This window comes from Schistocerca cancellata, chromosome 5 (genome assembly GCF_023864275.1).
Source record: "Schistocerca cancellata isolate TAMUIC-IGC-003103 chromosome 5, iqSchCanc2.1, whole genome shotgun sequence".
Classification (NCBI taxonomy): Eukaryota; Metazoa; Arthropoda; class Insecta; order Orthoptera; family Acrididae; genus Schistocerca; species Schistocerca cancellata.
Window position 1 is genome coordinate 88,975,874 of NC_064630.1, and position 11,796 is coordinate 88,987,669.

Here is an 11,796-nt window from a genome sequence, read left to right on the forward strand (position 1 = left end):
ATGAAGATTTAGCCATATCTGACTACCCCCCTGAGGCAGATCTTAGGATCTCTTAATGGACTTTAACATACAAATACAACCTAAAAATAAATTAATGGTTAAGGCAAATAATACTACTAAATGATAAACGTTCTACGTGCTTAAATATTTATTGTAGATTAAAAAAAAAACCTTACATTTCAAAGTTTTCATTTCCTAAGTAAAATTACTAATCAATTGCCCAACTTTGCCTCATATAATTACTGCGCGATCTAATATCAATAGACCGGAATGACTGACATCATCTACGTACCAAACACTAGAAGACACTACTTTCAAAGATGATCTACGGTGGTGTGGAACCTCAGTGGAAATAAACTAACGTGATCACAGCTGTTTCACTTTTATAGTCCTAATACGCCGAACCAATTTGCGATATCACCGTATGTACTGGCTCCGGTGCGTCGAAGTGATGGTTCTCGTACTCGTCTGCGACGATGGAAGAACTCCAGCCACAAATAAACTCTTTCAAACGCTAGGACGGCAGAAGGCGGTCCCCTAATATACTCTAATACTTTCTCCTCTCTGTGTTCTACAGATGAGAAACGCGAACTCCCAGCCACAAGGACGGAGTTTAAATAACGTCTCAACATAAGAATAGGCAGAACGACAACTTCCAACACGGAGGTGAAGTCCAGAATTGTGTATGTTCGCAACAGTACAGTGCATAACTGGTCTAACTATAAACTCTCCTGAGAGTAAAGACAGCAAGTCCGCATGTACCAACAAAGCTGATACTGGGCGACTGTCACACACGGGAGCTCAAAACGGAAGACCTCTTCTCTCCACCGCTGGCCTATCAGCAAGGCTCGGCTCCCCACCATCGTAATTCCGAAAACGTATCATATTCCCAAAACCAAGGAATATTGTCCCTCTCTAAAGGTTCTTCTGAACGCCGACCAACCATACTTTAATCTTTTGTCGTCCAGCGCGGAAAGTTCCGAGGAAAAACCTATACTCGTATAACGGTATTCTTCTGAGTAAAATCCTTGGAAATAACCCAGCCTGCGTGGTTTCCGAGATGCCGCTACTTCGTTCCTCTCACCTGCGTCCAAGATTTTCGTAGTTTCCGAAGTATATTCCTTCCGGTTCGGCTACCAAACAGGCCGGTGTCGACTCTATTGTGCTCCAGCGCCTAGATGCTACGACGTCCGTCTTGCTATTTCCTGTGTTTAAGCAGGACTAACACACCTGTGTAGGGCTTGAGTTCCGTCTGCCGTTTCATTTCCACTGTCGTTTCAACCTCCAATGGTATGACAATACAGACACTCCGTCACCTTTCATGCAATAAGCGTTAACAATTATTTGCAGGGGGTATGTGACCATGTCAGTCTCCTTTACATATTCATATATACGATGTACTACCTATCAAATAATACCTAATGTAGTTGTATATCGCGGCAAAGTATGTGGATGAGTGCTTGTAAGATGCGAAGTTATAGCAAAAAATGTTCAAATGTGTGTGAAATGTTATGGGACTTAACTGCTAAGGTCATCAGTCCCTAAGCTTACACACTACGTAACCTAAATTATCGTAAGGACAGACAAACACACACACCCATGCCCGAGGGAGGACTCGAACCTCCGCCGGGACCAGCCGCACAATCAGTGACTGCAGCGCCTCAGACCGCTGGGCTAATCCCGCGCGGCCGCGAAATTTTAGCCACCTTACAAGTTCATGACGTGTATGTGGGAAAGCTATTCGACACAGAAAGAAAAAACCAACGCACTGAAGTTATTACATATACTGTATCATACATAAAAATATGTGCACTTGTACCCTTTACATCCTGTATAAAAAGCGATAAATAAATATTCTCCATTGGTAGAATATTCACTTCTGGATATTATCACTAGTGGGTAACGGAGAAATGAGTGGTTGAGTAGTGGCACAGCCTAAGTGATAATTCATCGTGCCTTCACGATCATGGAACTACTGGTACTTATTCATTCATCCTCCTCCTTTCCCGTAAGTGTTTCGGTATGTCCAATGTAGGACGAAACATATTCCTTTTTATCTCTTATGTTAATGGTACTGATGGAATTTTAAAACATTCAAAACAGTAGTATATGGAGTTCTACGTCAGCACATCGGCTGTCTGATCGTAGTCAACTCTGCTAACTGCTTGCTGCCCTTGCGCAGTCCAGATGCAAAGAATCGCGTCAGCTGCATTTAAAGTCTATGAAATCGCAAAACTGCTACTATTAAGTAGCTGGATTCCCATTTTTTCAGAAATGATTTCGAAAATCTATCCTGAATTGTAAATTCTTGATCAGGTACTTACGTCCTACTTGTTCACAAGTTGGAAACTTTTTCCATCAGTACCACTTCTCTGCAACATGGCTGAACCAATGCGAGTGTCGCGCCTAACCATTGTTACTTTTCATGGAGGGTGAATTTACTAAATAGGTATAAACAACAAGAAACAATCCCTACAGGATAAGGAGCAATAAGGTGACATGCAGTAGCCTTAAATGCGTTCAAATGGGGTACGTAAACTTCAATGTGGGAGTAAAAATTCTTTGAGAGTGTCTGTTTCAGAGACTGAAAGCACACATGATAATTCACCAGGTGAGTTGGGAATGTTCCGCCTGTACTAGTATTTTACCTCCACACTCAAGAGGGCAGTTATCTGCAGCATCATCATGCAGTAGCCACGGTACCCTTCCACGTCGTGCACCAGGGAAAGCAGGGTCGCCAACAGTTAAGTACATATACAGGGCTATTACAAATGATTGAAGCGATTTCATAAATTCACTGTAGCTCCATTCATTGACATATGGTCACGACACGCTACAGATACGTAGAAAAACTCATAAAGTTTTGTTCGGCTGAAGCCGCCCTTCAGGTTTCTGCCGCCAGAGCGCTCGAGAGCGCAGTGAGACAAAATGGCGACAGGAGCCGAGAAAGCGTATGCCGTGCTTGAAATGCACTCACATCAGTCAGTCATAACAGTGCAACGACACTTCAGGACGAAGTTCAACAAAGATCCACCAACTGCTAACTCCATTCGGCGATGGTATGCGCAGTTTAAAGCTTCTGGATGCCTCTCTAAGGGGAAATCAACGGGTCGGCCTGCAGTGAGCCAAGAAACGGTTGAACGCGTGCGGGCAAGTTTCACGCGTAGCCCGCGGAAGTCGACGAATAAAGCAAGCAGGGAGCTAAACGTACCACAGCCGACGGTTTGGAAAATCTTACGGAAAATTGCTACAAGCCCTGACACCCGATGACAAAGTCAAACGCTTTGAATTTTCGGCGCGGTTGCAACAGCTCGTGGAAGAGGATGCGTTCAGTGCGAAACTTGTTTTCAGTGATGAAGCAACATTTTTTCTTAATGGTGAAGTGAACAGACACAATGTGCGAATCTGGGCGGTAGAGAATCCTCACGCATTCGTGCAGCAAATTCGCAATTCACTAAAAGTTAACGTGTTTTGTGCAATCTCACGGTTTAAAGTTTACGGCCCCTTTTCCTTCTGCGAAAGAAACGTTACAGGACACGTGTATCTGGACATGCTGGAAAATTGGCTCATGCCACAACTGGAGACCGACAGCGCCGACTTCATCTTTCAACAGGATGGTGCTCCACCGCACTTCCATCATGATGTTCGGCATTTCTTAAGCAGGAGATTGGAAAACCGATGGATCGGTCGTGGTGAAGATCATGATCAGCAATTCATGTCATGGCCTCTACGCTCTCCCGACTTAACCCCATGCGATTTCTTTCTGTGGGGGTATGTGAAAGATTCAGTGTTTAAACCTCCTCTACCAAGAAACGTGCCAGAACTGCGAGCTCGCATCAACGATGCTTTCGAACTCATTGATGGGGACATGCTGCGCCGAGTGTGGGAGGAACTTGATTATCGGCTTGATGTCTGCGGAATCACTAAAGGGGCACATATCTAACATTTGTGAATGCCTAAAAAAACTTTTTTGAGTTTTTGTATGTGTGTGCAAAACATTGTGAAAATATCTCAAATAATAAAGTTATTGTAGAGCTGTGAAATCGCTTCAATCGTTTGTAATAACCCTGTACGTCTCGCCTGTATCGCGTTGTGGAAGGATGTCTGGTCTCCTAGAGTGGTTGCTAATAATCCCCATCCGTGGACTTAGGTAGTACCAGTGCTGAAGGTTCGTTGACACTGTATCATTAGGATTTTCTGCGACCCACAGATGAGTGCTGTAGAGGCTGAACGTTCATGCCGCCGCATAGGTTGCCTTATCTGAGAATAGAATAGATGACAGAAATCCCAACGCCGTGGTGGCCTGTCGACGAACAAAAGACAAAACCGTCACCATGCAGCCAGCATTCAGTGTCAGTGACACGGATATTTGCATTTGACGTGGAGAACATTCCATACGGTCCTCTGACTTGTCCCATGCTGATGGGCCACGGGCTTGGTGCTGATCATTTACCTCCACCTTCTAACGGGTGTACCTCCCTTGCAATGCGTTTCCTGCACACTGTAGACTAAAATAAAGTGGAAAAAGTAAGTTCAGTAACTGATCAGTGAACCAGATGATGACGTGTTGGTAATTAAAAGATATAAACGCCAGAGATAACATAGTCTACAATGCTTTTAGTAAACTAAAGTAATAGGGTTTTCAAAACTTAGCTTCCGCTGGATGTTAAAGAGAATGTTCTCAATCACAACATATTACTATTTTTGACTGATGAGAGTTGCTGCAAGATCGTTCATCACTTGAGGCATAATGAGAATACAGCCCAGCTAATCAATGTAGAACAGTTTTACAGGAAAGTACATAAACTAAAATACTCCTCCTTTGGAGAAAATGTAGTGACTACAATAGTTTGTGACAGTTAGTGGTTAGGAATGGGTTAACCCAAGTCCGAAATTAGGCTGAAGGCCGCAGTAATGAAACTGTCAAAATGTAGTATTCACTTGGAAGTAAACCAAAGTAATGTAGTGAGGATCGATGGCCGATATTTAGTTCCTGGCCGTCTCTGATACAGAGGTCAAGTCCTGATAGTGGTAAAGACAGACACTGCTGTCTAACTCCGTTGGCGGTGTCTGGTGCAGCACAGCTTTGTTCAGAGCGAAGGTTCTGACTTAGAGATTGAAGAAATGCAGGTGTAGACGGCGCCAGGCCCAAAGGTCGATGTAACATACATGAGAGCAGCTTTGCGCCTCCCTAAATAGCCAGTTCACATAGATATACTAGAGGAACGTAATGGCGTCTGAATAACAGGGGCTCACGTGTACCGTTATGTTTGCGTGTGCTTGGCCATAGATGTTAGGTCCTTACAAGTAAGTCTTTTTGGTCTTTTATGTTTCCATCTCTTTCAAATTCTAAAGGTGGCAGGGGTAAAATACAGGGAGCGAAAGGCTATTTACAATTTCTACAGAAACCAGTGGTAGTTATAAGAGTCGAGGGACATGAAAGGGAAGCAGTGGTTGGGAAGGGAGTAAGACAGGGTTGTAGCTTCTCCCCGGGGCTATTCAATCTGTATATTGAGCAAGCAGTAAAGGAAACAAAAGAAAAATTTGGAGTAGGTATTAAAATCCATAGAGAAGAAATAAAAACTTTGAGGTTCGCCGATGACATTGTAATTCTGTCAGAGACAGCAAACGACTTGGAAGAGCAGTTGACCGGAATGGATGGTGTCTTGAAGGGAGGATATAAGATGAACATCAACAAAAGCAAAACGAGGATAATGGAATGTAGTCGAATTAAGTCGGGTGATGCTGAGTGAATTAGATTAGGAAATGAGACACTTAAAGTAGTAAAGGAGTTTTGCTATTTGGGGAGCAAAATAACTGATGATGGTCGAAGTAGAGAGGATATAAAATGTAGACTGGCAATGGCAAGGAAAGTGTTTCTGAAGAAGAGAAATTTCTTAACATCGAGTACAGATTTAAGTGTCAGGAAGTCATTTCTGAAATTAATTGTATGGAGTGTAGCCATGTATGGAAGTGAAACATGGACGATAAATAGTTTGGACAAGAAGAGAATGGAAGGATTCGAAATGTGGTGCTACAGAAGAATGCTGAAGATTAGATGGGTATATCACATAACTAATGAGGAAGTATTGAATAGGATTGGGGAGAAGAGAAGTTTGTGGCACAACTTGACCAGAAGAAGGGATCGGTTGGTAGGACATGTTCTGAGGCATCAAGGGATCACCAATTTAGTATTGGAGGGCAGCGTGAAGGGTAAAAATCGTAGAGGGAGACCAAGAGATGAATACACTAAGCAGATTCAGAAGGATGTAGGGTGCAGTAGGTTCTGGGAGATGAAGAAGCTTGCACAGGATAGTATAGCATGGAGAGCTGCATCAAACCAGTCTCAGGACTGAAGACCACAACAATAACAACAACAACAACATGTTTCCATCTATGGTTGTGGTCGTAGTTCCCCAGATTCAGGATAAACGGGTTCTGCGAATGTCTGAAGTTTCTGTATAGTCTTGTAGTGAGTTTGTGGATTACCTCCGTGAGAGTCTCAAGTCGGTATTCCCGGTGGAGGTCCGCGATGCTTGTGTATCGTGGAGTACTTTGTTTTGTATGAGCTGCAGACGGCGCAGGCGTGTAGGCGCAGCATATCCCCAGACAGGAGCTGCGTACCTCATCAGGGGTCGGATAAGTGTCATGTACATGGACCTCGACGCCCTTCTGTTCAGTGTGCTACGCCTGTTGAGAATACGGTAGAGCTGTTTGAGCCTCGCGCTCGCTTAGTTGGTCATGAGAGTGAGATGATCTATGGCCGATCTCCCACTACCGTATAACGATCTTGATTGTTCCAGGAATGTAGCGGCTGCAGCAACTGGGACGCATCGCCATCGCTTGCCACAGTAATGATGCGTGATACCAATATTAACAAATCCAATATTGCATGAACTATCGCAGCTAGTAAGCCACTACTGCTTTACTACCCATCCCACTGTCGCAGAAGCTTTTTCCCACGGCAGGAGCCTTGGCACTTTTTTCCCTCTGCTCTTCAAATCGCTACCCCCACTCGCGTTTCGTCCACTATCTATCACCTGATGCACCGTCTTAATGCGTAGTCTTACCCAGACGCACGGATAACATCACAGCCCAGCATCCTGTGAGCCACTTACTAGATAACTAACATGTTGACGCAGGTGACAGTAGAACTTTTGGTTTGGTCACCACGTTGGTGCGGGCATGAAGGGGCCCCATCTCTTTTGATCACGTTTCCTGTTTCCTGTGGAGACTAACAGGTCGGCGTGGCCATCAATCTTTGTCAGCAAGGCCTCTGCCGCCAGATGGCCCACGCGGCAAACGTGATTGAAGGCCAGTCGTCTGCTGATATACCCTCTTCAGAATTAGATTAAGTGCATACCATTGCTGTGAGAAGTGTTGCTGGCCTCTCTAGGTTGTATAGCCCATACACAGCATGCATCCCCCCCTCTAACGAGGGACAGTACAGTGTGGCGCATACCGATGTGGAGGCAACCTGGTGCCTCTTCAATGGCCCTTTGTGGAACAGGTGACTCCTTTGGGCTGAGGTCGATGTCCATTTGTTGTCTCGACTAGAGACAAGCTGTCCTTGTCAGAGGCCGGCAGATGTAGTACATGCAGCTGTTGGTATTGTGTCCCCTTGCTCAGAGAAAAGAGAGGTGGGATATTTGACTCTGCAACAAAAGACTGTGACAAGCCACTGCTAGGAGGAGACGCTGTTTTCCATGGGTATATCTGGTTTACATGCTTGTCACAAATGGAGCTGTCATGGAGACATACTTCCACTATGGCCTGTGCCAATAAATGGGTGATCCTTGCTAGGAGCCCTTGGCGGCGATTTTTTGAGGAGACCAACACCCAGATATCATCTTCGATGGAATAACAGTGGTGCTGAGAACGCAGATAGGAAGTTCTTGTGGTTTGCACGTAGGACAGTTGCTACCAGTTCACCGTCCATGGATGTTTTCAGTGTAAATGACGCTGTTCTGAGGGATGGAATGATAAGAAGTCAAAAAGAAATTGATAGCTTCATCTGTCACGAAGGCAGAGATACTTTGTTAGTTGTGACTAGACTAAATGAACAAAACACGCCGTAAATCCATCGGGTGTTCGATGAAAAGACGCTGCCATTGTAAGAACAAAAAGTGGTAACTTTGTAATATTTGACGTGAGTTCAGTTCTTGATAACCATGGTTTCTGGGAGTCCTTCTACGGAGAACACTCATCCAAGAGTCTGGATAGTCTGTGCTGAGGACGTTGAAGACGTCCGAGAAACCGAGAAAGGGAAATCTGGTTCCTGTGTAGACTCTGATAAACCACGAATAGACGAGGCCTGCAAAGCCTTCAAATTCTAAATGGAGTTGCGCCCAGGGTGTTGAAGCATCCAGCGTAGGGGAGTACCTGTGAGCAGGTGCTGCCTGTTTCCTTTGGAAAGTCTCGAGTACTGCCACCATGTTGTCAATATCTACAACGATACCTCACCAATACATATGTTCAAAGGCAGCCTCTGTGTGAGAAGAATTCCCCAGTGGCCCTGATGTAGGAGGGAGAGGCTGCGATGCCATAATGCGGGTGGGATCATGACATGGGTGCACCCTTTCCTCCTTAGGAAAAACAGCACACCATTTAGACTGAAGAACTCGGGGTGCTTGGACTTCCGGATGATGGAACTGTTCCAGACCCGTCAGCCATCCTTGGTGTATTAGACAACTGGATCGTCTGATGACTGATTGACTATGAGCTTGAGGTAATGGTGGCTGCGGCTTTTTCCGCTTCTGAGTCCATGTGGCACCAAAACTATGGTCCCAAATCTAATAGTGTGCTCTGTCGCAATAGCAAACCGGGGAAAATGTCAGCGTTGGCATGTTGAGCTGTCGAGCTCTGATTGTCGCAGAAGGATGTAGACAAAACCAGTAACCACTCCTGGAAGCAACACGCCGATTTGTTCGGAATATTGGAGTCTGCATTAAATAACGATAAAAGAGATTTATTGCCAGTCAGCAACGTAAAAAGGTGGCCATAAACGCAATCGTCGAATTTCTTGAGCGTGAACGCGATAGCTAGGGCCTTTTTTCTATTTGGCTATTGCGTTAAGCCTGTGGCAGAGTTTTGAATGTGGATGCAATAATATATTCCACACTGTCTACTTCATGCGATAACACTATGCCTCAGGTACAGTTGGAAGCATCAGCAGCTACAACTAAAGTGCCTTACTGGATGACAGGAAGGCATGTTGGTTGAAGCAGGACTTGCTTGATATCTTGGAAGACTTTGCCACAGGTGGGTGAGTCCAATAACAGTTGACTTTCTTGCGTAAAACCTGGAGCTGACCAAGCACAAATTGTAGTTGCTGAATGCCCTTTGGGACTGGAAGTCAACGACAGCATTCCGGAAGCACTAAGAATGTGACCTACATATTCGACGTGAGGTCAAAAAAATTATATTTGTCAATGTTACACTTTATATTGGCTTTTTGAAGAACAGCAAAACGGGTATCATGGCTAGCCACCAACACATTCAATGTCAGCTGATCCAATACCGCCGTGAGGTATCCAGAGCACTGACGAAGCCAAAAGGAAGCCTGTTGCAGCATTATAGTCTAAATGGAGTGTTAATGACCAGAGTGCTCCATGACGACTAATCCAGAGGGAGCTGAAGAAAGCAATTTAATCTTGACGAGAAAGTTGCCTTCTGCATGTCGCGCCATAATGTCTGCTGGTGATGGCGATGACAATTCCTCCCTCCTGGGGGCGCTGTAGTTCCTTCCAAATGTACCGCATCCCTCAAAGGGAATAGCGTATTCCATGCTATTAGAAGCTGCGAGTGGAAGTAGGTGGACATGAACCTCAAAACTAAGTACGCCAGTGGTAGTATGAGAAATATCTGACTTGTATATGTATAGCTTAAGTAGAAACTAGTCCCTGAAGTGAATGCTTCGGTGGAGTCATGTGCTTCCAAGTCCAGGAATTTAAAAAGGTCCCAGCCAAAGATGTGTGTGGCTACTTCAGTCCTTACCAACAAGGTATTCGTCATGAAAGCATAAGAACGATACTGAATGCAAGCCATAAGTTTTCCTTTCGCATTGACAGTATTGTTGCTGTAATTGTGCCGGTTTCTAGATAGTTACTGTAGCAGAGGTAAGCCCAAACGGCAATGGTCTCCCTGACAGTCGTGGAAGAATCCACATCAACCTGGAACTTCACTGGAATCGTGCTGACGTCCACTGAGAGTCTTAAGAGTCTATCAGATTCAGGGGCACAGCGTAGACATGTAGAAATTCGGGCTGAAGGCTTTGGGCACCTCAAGTCCACGGGTCCATGGGAGGGAGGCTCTATGTGGATGTAATCCGCATGCATCATGAGGAAAGACTTGCAGACCTCCACCTAGTGTCCTGTCTTGCTATAGGAAGATCCTTTAGCCTAGTCTTAATAACATTACTGCTGTGAGTGAGTAATAAAACAGGATAACCATTGCAGACAACGTAGATTGGTTGAGGGATGTCCACAGACCGATGAACCAGAATGCTGTGAAGTCCGTGGCGGAGGCTGGGGCCAGCGATTCGGATACGCCGCAACAATTGGCAAGGCGTCGGGGAGTTTGGCAGATGACTGTAGAGACAACTGTCTAACGTGAAATCCTTGAGATTGAGGAGGTCCTTCCTCTGCTTAATGTAAAAGGAAAGTTGTGTACGCCTGTTTACATTGAGGATTAACACAGTGGAACTGACAGTAATAGGATAAACCCTGCAATTTGGCTATCCATCCTCTGTGAGCTCGTCTACTAAGCTCGTGGCAGCTGATAAATTTGTGTCGGCCCCTCTTTAGAGTTGAGTTGCTTCAGTATGCGATAAACTTCTAGTCCTACATGGGCCAAGGTGCAGCTGGGTGTTGCTGCTGATACCATGGGCCAGGAAATGTTGCTGCATTCTGGCCATGTAGTTCACCCATGGTTCAATTTTCTGGTTAAACACTTGAAACGGTGGTGGCGGCGTCCCTATGAATACTTTCACCAGTGAATCGATGCAGAACAGCCGACTGGATAGCTCTAGTGTGGATGTGGTGATTACTGACATCTTGCTCACCATAGTCTGTCATATGTTCTGGGGTATCAGCTGAACTTGGGTAGTAACATCCGAAGGAATAACACGGAGAAGCAAAAACGCATCATCAAGATCTTCGCCAGTTAGGACACACTCAAGCAAACTGGCACTGTCTACCTGTGGTGTAAAACATGAGTAGAAATATTACAAAGAATTTCCTCATCGCCGCTTATGAGGCCTCGCGCCGGTTGAGACACAATGAGAAAACAGTCCACGTAAACAATGTAGAACAATTTTATTGAAAAATACATCAACAAAATACTCCTCCTTTGGCGAAGAGTCACTATATTTGTTTGTAAAAGTTCATGATTAGCACTGAATTTACGCAAGTATGAGCTCAGGCTAAAGGTCATACAATTAATTAGTCAAAGTTTAACCTTCACTCCGATGTAGAAAAAAAAAGTACTGAATGTCAATGGCCGATACCAAGTTCCTGGTTGTTTCCAATGCAGAAGCCAAGTCTTGATGGTGGTGAAGGTAGACACTGGCGGTGGTGAGATAGAGTTAGGGATGAAGTGGGGATTTTCCCGTACGACCATTTAATGAGTGTATCGTGAATATCAGGAATCCGCTAAAACATTCAATCACCGACATCGATGCGCTCGGAAAAATATACTGCAAGAACGGGACCAACGACGACTGAAGAGAATCTTTCAACATGACAGAAGTGCAACATTCCGCAAACTCCGGCAGACTTCAGTGGTGGGCCATCAAAA